Consider the following 11,808-nt stretch of genomic DNA (forward strand, 5'->3'; position numbering starts at 1 on the left):
AGTACCATATCTTCTCCCAAGTAAATTTGAGAGGACATTTTGGGGATATGGATATTTAAATTGGAATAAATGGAAGGAGACCATATCCTATCAAAATTTATTGAGAAGCCAAGTTGGGAATTGAATAATAACAATAATAAAATTTATATTAGTAATAAATTTATAGTTTCACCAATGTAGGTATGTACCAATATTTCTTGATAATTATAAGTCAATATTTTTCAGGAAATTTAAACACTAATAAAATTTGCATGATAAGATTAAGTAGGGCATTACAATGCCTGTCAGTATTATTCAATTATTCTAGGAAGATATTGGTAAGCCAAAACATGTGGTTACATGTCAATGGATGAGACACATATGTCCTCACCTAAGGATGACAAGAATATTATTGTCCTTAGAGAGGGAATGATCTCACCATACATTGAAAACGTTCCTCAAACTCATGTTCATTATGTTGAACAAGATTTGGGAGTTTATTCTTTATTCACAAAAGATGAGCAGTCACCTGCTCCTTGTTATAGACATTTTTGTGCCTTACAGCTTTGAGCATGAAATGTCCATAATCCAAGGGATCCAAAGTCCCTAAAGATGTTGTTACAGCTCCTAAAGGAACAAGGTCAACCAATGACAGCTTCTCCCAGAAGTTCTCCACCAAAAACCACTCAGAACTAGTCAAATCAGGATCAATTCAGAAGCTCCACTAGCTGCCTGCGTTGCAAAGCACCCAAATGCACTGGCTAGGTGCGTTGCAACGCACTTGAATGCACTACCCAGGTGCGTTGAGCGGGAAATGACAAGTGGCAGAGTCATTCAACGAGGTGGAAAGACCATGGAAGCTTCTAGAATCTTCTCCAATGACACTTGCCTCACTGAATTCGACCAAGTGATGAGTAAGAGGCTCTCAGTCTCCAAGTGGAAGAAAGAACTGACAGAGAGAAGCCACAAGTCAAAACATAAGCTGACTCGTCCTCTCTGCTTACATCTATATATGGATCCCTCATCCCAGAGATCCAGGGGCTGGAATTTTGTACTTTGCAGAGAATTGCTGTTGGTTTGAGATTGAGATTAGTACATTGGGTGATTTATGCTTTGTTGGAGGAGAGGAAGGGATTCCTTTGCTGGGAGGTAGATGCTAGATCGGGACTCACTTGGTTGTATCTCCTCTTGGAATTTCTTATCATATCAATAAAATTATTTGAGTTTCTCCTACATGCTGTGTATCAATGATGTTTTGTTATATTTGCATGTTTAGCTTAATCTGATCCTGAGCTTTTTATGAATGTATATCTATATCTTCGTGTAGTTTCTCTCTCTTGTGATCTTGCAGGAATTCGGTGAAGCTGGGCTGGTAAGGGAGCAGGGAGCTGGGAGATATTGAAGAGAGGAACGATTGGATCAACAAACTAGCGAAAGACACAGGTTAGTTACATCCTTTCTCCTCATTTACATTTCATAAAGAAGAATACTCAAGTAGTTTTCCTTGTTTGTTGCTAAGGAACTATCACACCTTAGAGTGGGATAGGGGCATTCTGAATAGATACTTTTCCCAACAACAAATTGGCGACTCCGCTGGGGAACGTATCTAGTTAGTTTATTTGTGTTTCTATTGTTGTTCTTCTCATAAACTTAGGAGTGCTGAATCGAACTGCATTTGCCATTTACAAATGCAAAGTAGAGATCTGCTACTCTAGTCCACTCACTGGAACTGTTTATGATCTGAACAGCTGATCCAAAAATTCTCTAACAGCCCTTTGTGATAGCTCTTAGTCCTCCTTTAAATCATCCTTCTAATTGTACCTTATTGATAGCTTTTATCCGGCCAAAAACCTTAGATCAAACTGCAAACCGTGACCCAGAACCCAGAGACAATTCTCGTTTCTGCTTCAGCGCAGGCTCTGTGAAGAGACTCTGCATTTCAACGCAGGTCCCGAGAGGGCTACCTGCACTGCAATTTAGTTTCTCTGTGCAACAGGTGCGCTGATCAGCCTTTGCCCTGTGCAGCTGTGGTTCTTTGCATCCTTGTGTTCAGTTTTATCTCTGTTTTTTGCAGCCTGTTATCAGTGTGTGTACCTATCTGAAAACCCCTTTTCTCTGCCTTAATTCCGCCTCAGTTGTATAAAAGAAACTGTATTTGTTTTTGTGTATTTGTTACATCATTTGCAGTTTCCCATTACAAAAGTAAACTAGTCATACTGTCGCCCTTAGATCTAGACCTGTCGTAAGTGTCGTTTTGATCTTAGGAGTAGGTTTTTTTGCTGTTGACAGTTGATTGCGCTTTTACTTTTGTCTTTTGGTTTGAATTTGTGAATTTCTAGTGTCGAAACAAGTGTTTACTTCAAAATCATAAAGTGTCGTAATCAATCTTGTTTGTGTTTTCACTTGAAATCGAATTCAAATTTGTACAACAGCTTTCTTTTTAGGCATCAATATTAAGAAAGTGAAAACAAATACATGCATTTGTGCATTTGCATATTGATAGTTTGTATGGTTTGATTTAGGAAAAGTGCATTTACAGTGTGCTCTATGCTCTTTGAGAAAATATTGTGTCTTTCTTTTCCCCTTGTAGCTAGGATTTTCATTGTTGAAAAGAGATAAAAGCTTGCTTATCATCTTTAGACTGCATTTAGGAATTGTATCTACATCTCGTGGTGATCCAAAAAGGCAAACTTCTAAGAAAGATCAACCTAAAATAAATTGAATGAACTTAACAATGCTTTGTAACTTAACGCACAACATAGAGGTCTAGGCTAGAGACGTGTTCCGGCGTCGTAAAACCTGGTGACTGTCGGCCTCACTGATGGTTGGGTGATTCCTCCTGAGAGACGATAAGTGCCAGTACGGATTGTGCTCCCACGTACCGTCGAGTATATATTGGGAGACCCCTATAGGCATAAAACCTTTATCCATAGGAAGCCGTGTCGGCCGCCCTACTGATCGCAATGCACTGAACACATCATTCGGGAAGATTGACCGCCCGTACCCTAAAAAGTATTATGCGATTTTGCGATTGGTTTGGCACACCCTCTACCTAGATCTCCAGAGCAGTCCCTTTTCGTTCCTTTTCAGACTCCTTAACGGAAAAGGTCCATCTGAGCACTTGTCACTTCAGGCTCATTAAAAATCGAAGGCGACTAGAGTCATATTTTGTTTTTTCTCGACTCTTTAAAATTGAAAAAACAAGTTGTGTCAAAGCGTCTAAAATTTATTTTTAAACAGAATAATCATCACCTTTCCCTCGTTGATCTTCGAAGTTAGTCTCCCTTCATCACAAATTCTTGTAGAATCGCTAAGAAATCTTTTGGATAGACTAGATATGTCTGAACAACCGTCAACATCTAGGACTGTGTCATCCGACACAGCAGCAACAGAACCTCCTGCTACTACTCCAACAATGTTCGCCGGTATACCATCTGTCCCGGCAAGTTATCAACAACAAGCCGGAGTCCAATCAGGGACGACGACATGGTTAGTTTCTATTTCTTCATCCGGATTATCATCTGGTATTTCTTATGTTGAAACTCAACAAATTGATCCAATGTGTCTTCAAACGCCAATCTACCCTTTAAGTACTGGATTTCCACCATATGGAGGGCAGAATGCCTTTTCATTGTTCCCTCCCAGAGAACAACCATATGGGAGTTTACAACAAAGTTCAGGTCAAACTGGAATTACATCCAGCGGTTGGGTACCAATACCGCCTCAGCAACCAAGGGTTGTATATTCAATGCAACCAGTCCACCCTGTGTCGAATATTCCCACTATACCTGCTATGGTGACTGCGTCGCAAGTACAAGCGCTACCTGTTGTATGTCAACCCCAATAGCCTTAGGTTGCAATACAAAAACCTCTTGTCTCAACGACTCAATCACAACCTCAGGTTAGTGCCTCCTTATCTGGAGCGACTCAGGCTCAAACAAGTACTATGACTCCTCATCTTGGTCAATCATCCAGTATTGGACAACAGCAAATGGTCCAACAACCAGAGCTGGTTCTAACTCAACAATCCCCATTCCAGCAATCATATCAAGGACCTGAGCAACAAGTCTTTGTAAGTAATGGGCAATCGCATTTCCAAAGCGGTTATCAACAACCATATTATAATGGTTATGCCCATCAACCTTGTCAAAGTTGCCAGCATCAAATATATTATGCTGGTATGCAAAGACCCACTGCTCAGACGATTCCATCTTATCCTAGGTATGCTTCGCCTAACCTGAATCAACATTTTCCCTTTGTAGCAACTCTAGAATTACCAGATCTAAACCGGCTGACGAATGATCCAATTGCTTATGCCCCTTGGTGGCCAACGATTCCACATAAACTTCCATCAGATATTCCTAAATTTAATGGAAATCCGGGTGAAGATCCATCGAATCACGTGATGACATTTCATCTATGGTGTTCATCAAACACCCTGAATGCTGATTCGATAAGACTTCGCCTCTTTCAGAGGACGTTAACGGGTCCAGCGGCAAAATGGTACATTGAATTGCCTAGAGCTTTGTTCAACAACTTCAGTACCTTAGCCACAACCTTTTTAACCCATTTTCAATTACCAATAAGGTATGAAACGGGAACAGAACTCCTTACCAACTTCAAACAGACGACGGCCACCCACATATCTGATCATATACATGAGTGGCAACGTCGTCGTAGGATGGTAAAAACGTACGTCCCCGATCAGCTATTAGCTGAATGGTTTATCAAGTCATTACTACCTTCCATCACGGAAGATGTGGCAAAGGGGGGAGTCGTAACGGAAGAGCAAGTTATCGCCCGTGCACAATATCTGGACTTGATCTATACTCAGTCCGGCATGCTCTACGACAAAATACCTGACACCCCTAGACCGGAATTCTCAATTCCTCCTCCTCCTAAATCAAACAATGAATCTCATGCCGGCGATGGCGTGATTGGCACAACAGACACGAAATCGAAAAAGGCTACATCTAAAAAGGCCCGTAAGATTTATAATCAAAATGCAAATGAGGAACTTCTTGCCTCGGAAGTAAATGCCGTGTCGACTGACAAGGGCAAACAACTGAAGCAACCAGGGGGCAAGAAGAAAAAGAAAGGGAGAAAAAGGAAGCAGGATGAGTCATCTCCTGGAAAACCTTCTGCAAACCCTTATGGGCAAAGGAAACCCCTTGCGGGGTGTCATATATGCGATGAGGATCATCGGACGAGAGATTGTCCACATAACGCTGAAGTTAAGAAACTCTTTAAGAGTTCAAAAACCTCAGCAGTATTAACTGATCCGTTTCCAAACTCGGGAACCAAACTGGTTGCTAATCAAAATGCTTCTTGATCCCAAGTTCTTATGTTGTCTATCTCAGAGCAGCAAAATGATGCTTTGACAAGGAATAAAGATTACGGGAATCCACAGCTGTCGAATAACAAGGCTAATGAACAACCTGATAGTTCGACAACAACTTTGACTGAAGTTGTGCCACTCATCATTCCTGAACCAATGATAAATTCGCCAAAGGGAGTAGTACACAAATCGACATTTAATCCTAGTGCAAAAGTAACACAGAATTATAATATAGTAGAGGACTTGGCCCAATCGCCATCCGCTATGTCGACACTTGAGTTACCGCAAAATTTCCCCTCCCAAAAGCAAGCTTTATTATCAGCAATAGGTGGGATTGACCCAATGGATTCCAATCTTGTGGCCTTTGATCATAAAGGATATGACCCTCAGTTACCAGCTCAACTAGCTTTCCTTATTCAAGTGAAAGCCCTCAACAAAACTGTTCATCGAACAATTATTGATGAGGGGGCATCTACATGTATTATGTCGATGAGTTTCTGGAAAAAATTAGGTCACCACCCTTGTCGAGATCGTCAACGACATTAAAAGCATTTGATGGACGATCATACACTCCATATGGGATTTTAAGTAACTTGCAAGTTGAACTAGGGGGCAAAACAATAGAAATTGATGTTGAAGTAATCGACGGAAACCTTGATTACAACATCCTACTGGGAAGGCCCTGGATATATGCCATGGCCGCAGTTGTGTCGACCTACTTCAGGAAGATTGCATTTCCCTTTCAAGGAAGAATTACAATCATCGACCAACAAACATTTCTCCCCAACAGTTCACAAGTTACGGGAAGCATTCCAATGATCCATGGAAGCGATCATTCGCTTCAAAATATTGGAGTAGGCCTCCTAAAAGACCCTACCTTAATGGGTACTTTTGCCCTACCACCTCCAAGTAATCTGGCGAAAGTGGCCACAGTGGAAACCTACAATATGAAATCTTCTATATCTAATGGATTCGGAAGATTCCTAAACATTTTGTCAGCATGGATCATCGCCCTAATAGAAATATTGTAGCAATCAATTTTCTTGGCCTGGGGGGCAAACCAAAATCGACACTCATCGAGTGTTTGGATAGATAGGTCTAAGGAAAATGGCACCTCTTCAAATCCTTCGTCACTTGTACATTCTACAAACGAAGGAATCATTCAATCAATGATGAAAGAAAAGGCACCATGGGAAGATTACCACCATCACTCCCATCTTCCGGATTACCACGAAGATTATTCCAAGCAACCTTAATCATCCTTCAGTTTTCGATTTTCTATCAAATACTGTAAATACGGTGGATGCCGAGGATGGTTCTTATCTCGTGTCAACCTCGTTAAAAAATGAAACAAGGAGTCATGAGGATCTTTTACTGTGTCAACCTCATTAAAAAATGAAACAATCCCCTTTCCAAATCTCAAAGGTAAACCTTCATTCCAACCACTGAGTTGAATGCAATGAAGCTTGGGGGGCATGCACCTCGATTTGAGTTATTATGCTGGGGCCATGCAAACTTATCGAGCAGTTTTAGCGCATAGTTCATGCTCGTTAAAAAATAAACATAAGATCGAGCAAGTGTTTCAACCCGCGTTTAAGCTCGTTAAAAAATGAACTATCTTCCGGTAAATAACAACCGTGAATGTAACATTATTAGCCATTAAAGCCTTGGTCGTGTTTGCACCGTCACCTCCACTTTTCCATTGGCCGGTCATTCACCTCCATTTGATTGTTTACCCATTTTGAGGAACAGCTGCGAAGAGTGATTTCACTAGCCATCCTTGTGACACTGCCGTGCTTGAAAAATTCCAACCCTTACCTGGAATCAGCTGCTACCCGTTTTATCACTCGTTCCTCAAAAGACGAGTCTTCTTTAAGCTCTTTTCATCTGACTTGTAAAATATGAAAAGATTGCCGAGTTTTGGCCTTCCAGCTCGTTAAAGCGACCGGAAGAGCTATCCCTCCTCTAGATTTTAATATTTTTGGACCTGAGGGATTATTGCACAAAAAGATCGAGCGCTTGTTTTGTTCGGCTCGTTAAAACTATCGAAAAATCATCCCTTCTGTATTGTTTTATACTTTTTTGGACTTAAGGGATTAGATGACGAAAAAGGAATTTCGGAGTTAACTTTACGTACCTTTTCAGACTCTCTAAAAATGAAAAGGACCGAGTTATCTTTGTCGTTAGACTCGTTAAAAACATTAATAGTGACAAACTTGTCTTTAGACGAGAACGAGTTTCACTATCGCTAGGCTCGTTAAAACATAGCGATGGGTTTGCCCGAAGGGCAAATTATAGAACAAGCATATGTTATCCTCCTCAAGCTTGACAAAAATAAAAAGGTACTGGTCAGCAATGACTGGGGAAAAATTGGGAAGAAACTCAAAGAACCTTTATTGGTAGCAAGTCGCTCTTGAACATGACACTTCCACTCCATGCCTGAGTCGGGTTGGGTTGTTTCATTCACCGGTCACATCACCATGGTCTCGCCATACCATCCACCTTTGGGGTAAATGCTACCAATCCATCATATAAGTGTCGCCGATATGTTCAAGAGAAGTCATCCAGAGAAGTCAACCGTGTCCCATCCACTACCATACATTATACTTCATTCTTTCATGACCGCCACCCTGAACCATATATCGTCAGATCGTTTTCACCTCCATCAAAATCATTTGCTCCGTTCCGTGTCACTGATGTGGGATACATCAAGGCCCTCCTTTGACGGATCGCTTCTTGTCGACATCAGCTCATTATCCAAGAAGTTGATCTAGGAACACCCCCTTCAGTACTTTGAAGCTTGCATGCCTCAATGGCAAGTTTCTCACTTCCGGCGACAGGTATACATCAATGACCTTCGACCGAAAGATTTTGCGTGGTGTTCGACGCCAAGTCCTTTATTCACACCACGTGAATTGTACTGCAGTACCTTGAGGGTCATTATCATTATCGGTGATTCCTCTCGCGCTTGTTAACAATTTACATCATTGACTGGTAATCAAGCGATGTCTTTCCATGTTCGACTTCAAAACATTTCTCACATGGATTGACTTGTACTTTGAGTGAATATCGGACGAGATTGAAGACCCCGGATCTAGTTTCATCCATCCGGGCTGCGATATATATTCAGGAAAAATAAAGACATTGACATGTACAACACTGCAGAACAGATAATCATCCTACCAAAAGGATGATGATTTCATCAGAATCATCAGTCTACCATCAGACGATTGTCTGTCCTATGTACACAAAAAATGAATTTATAAAGCTGAGCATGGGAATGCCCGCCTCAGCTAGATCATGAAAACAGTATGAAAAATAATGTATTGTATTGTATCTTATTACAGGTCTCCTCCCAGCATTGAAAGAACTTTGGATCCTCCTAATAAAGCATTTCACCCGATAAACGGCCTCATACTTTAGGGGGCAACTGTTATAGACATTTTTGTGCCTTACAGCTTTGAGCATGAAATGTCCATAATCCAAGGGATCCAAAGTCCCTAAAGATGTTGTTACAGCTCCTAAAGGAACAAGGTCAACCAATGACAACTTCTCCCAGAAGTTCTCCACCAAAAACCACTCAGAACTAGTCAAATCAGGATCAATTCAGAAGCTCCACTAGCTGCCTGCGTTGCAAAGCACCCAAATGCACTGGCTAGGTGCGTTGCAATGCACTTGAATGCACTACCCAGGTGCGTTGAGCGGGAAATGACAAGTGGAAGAGTCATTCAACGAGGTGGAAAGACCATGGAAGCTTCTAGAATCTTCTCCAATGACACTTGCCTCACTGAATTCGACCAAGTGATGAGTAAGAGGCTCTCAGTCTCCAAGTGGAAGCAAGAACTGACAGAGAGAAGCCACAAGTCAAAACATAAGCTGACTTATCCTCTCTGCTTACATCTGTATATGGATCCCTCATCCCAGAGATCCAGGGGCTGGAATTTTGTACTCTGCAGAGAATTGCTGTTGGTTTGAGATTGAGATTAGTACATTGGGTGATTTATGCTTTGTTGGAGGAGAGGAAGGGATTCCTTTGCTGGGAGGTAGATGCTGGATCGGGACTCACTTGGTTGTATCTCCTCTTGGACTTTCTTATCATATCAATAAAATTATTTGAGTTTCTCCTACATGCTGTGTATCAATGATGTTTTGTTATATTTGCATGTTTAGCTTAATCTGATCCTGAGCTTTTTATGAATGTATATCTATATCTTCGTGTAGTTTCTCTCTCTTGTGATCTTGCAGGAATTCGGTGAAGCTGGGCTGGTAAGGGAGCAGGGAGCTGGGAGCTATTGAAGAGAGGAACGATTGGATCAACAAACTAGCGAAAGACACAGGTTAGTTACATCCTTTCTCCTCATTTACATTTCATAAAGAAGAATACTCAAGTAGTTTTCCTTGTTTGTTGCTAAGGCACTATCACACCTTAGAGTGGGATAGGGGCGTTCTGAATAGATACTTTTCCCAACAACACTCCTCCTCCTGATCGTGATGACCAAGTCCATTTAAACTTTGATGGTGCATGTACAAGTGAGGGAAATGGTGTAGGAATTTTCTTATATTCCCCCCTTAGAAGAATGTATGAGTACAAATCTTACAAACTCGAGATTAGTTGTACGAATAATATGATTCAATGAATTCAAGGCTTTAATGCTTGGTATTGAACATGCTTTGAGCCTAGGCTTCAGTCATCTCACAATATTTGGTGACTATGAACTGGTTGTAAATTTAATCAAGAAAGTATAATATCCTTCGAATAAGCTCATTAAATGATATACACAAGCTACATGGAAAATAATTTATAGCTTGCTTTCATTCAATATCACGCATATACTTAGGGAATTAACTGCTTTAGCTAATAATCAAGTTGTGTTTACACTAAATCCACAAAAGAAAATTCTTCCTGAAAGGCCTAGTTGTATTTTCCAACCTTTGTATTGGCCTCACTGTACAAATAACAAAGAAGACTAATAAGTATTATTGAATGATGAAAGCATTTGTAGAATTTTATGAAATGAACCTTTGGATAAAAATGAGATTATATCCCTTAATGACAATAGGTACCTGAAAGATATTTCTCCCTTAGAGAACTCATTTTCGTTTAGTGATGTTTCTAATAGGAAGGGAGAAAATTGGGAGGATTCAAAGAGAAATATAGGTGAAATCATACCTGTGAATATTGGGACTCCTGAAAGGGGTGGCAGGAGGGGGAGGAATTCTTCTTAATCCCGAAGGAATATAAGAAGCAAAGTATTCTTGGGGGCTAGGTCTCAAATCGAATAACCTTACTGAAATGTACAGGTCTTATTTTGGACTCTAGCTAGCTAAGGATAAGGATATTTCTTTGATTGGAATCATAGGCGACTCCCGCCTCACCATTCAACATCTTGTCAAAGGATCTCTTCCGAAAAATAATCAACCATCTCTGCTCCTTTTCATAATCAAATCTATTATGGAATCCCTCTCTAAAAAATAATATTATCACATCCTTGAGAATCAAAACAAGGAAGCCAATTCTCAGGCAAATAGAGCTTGCCAGCTTGAAGCAGGGCACTATGAAATTATCGGATTGATGGGGTGGTAAGTTATTCCATGACAATCTCTCACATTCATATAAGGTCTTATCATTTTATGTGGTTTGAAGACTTAAGGTTATACGAAACATAAGAAAATAAACGAGTCCCAATGTTTCATCCTAATATCTTAATTAAATGAGGTCATGCAATGCATGGTGGTGATATGGGGGGAAGAATTCCATGCGCCTTTGGACTTAAATCATGTGGTGATGGAAAATTCAAGTCTCATCCATGTTCTATCCTCCAAATGTACATTAAATCTAAGGAATTCCTTATAAGGTGAATTTGAGTGGTTATGGATGGATGTGTTCCCTGAAGTGTGGGAGAGATTGGGGTATCATGTTTCACTCATGGAAGGGAAATTCAGTTTGAGTAGACAAAAGATGATTCAAGAAGATGTAAGGAAGAAAAATAATGACGTTTATGCTGGATGATTGGAAGATTTCCTCCTAGTCGCTAGTGATCTTTCGCACTCTCCCAAACCTAGTAATCCTGTGTAGAGGATCGAAAATGGGTTTGGTGTGCCCGTGCTTTGTTATCCAGATGAGAAACCTTAGTGTTATATATCTCTGTGAATATTTTAATTCCCCCACCCTCAAGTGCGCCAAGAGGATTCAATTCTACATGGGTTGACAGAGTAGAAGATCTTATTGCAGGTATTTATGTTCATGCCTTCGGGGCCGCTTTTTGTTTCCTTATCAATATCCACCTAGTCGCAAAAGTCAGTCTTCTGCAAGGTATCTCTCTATTTAGCAAGTCCCCCCCATGAGGGATTTTGATAATTTCTAGAAATACTCTTTCTTTTGTATCTTTAGTTGGACAAAATCGTGGTGCTTTTCCCGGTATCCTCCTTATTTCAAACCCTGTGGTTTAAAATTTGTGAGTCAGGATATTTCTGTCCTTAATATATGGAGA

Source organism: Pinus tabuliformis, chromosome 9, assembly GCF_031772625.1.
Source record: "Pinus tabuliformis cultivar Carrire ecotype Pingquan chromosome 9, CPIR1, whole genome shotgun sequence".
NCBI classification, from domain to species: Eukaryota; Viridiplantae; Streptophyta; class Pinopsida; order Pinales; family Pinaceae; genus Pinus; species Pinus tabuliformis.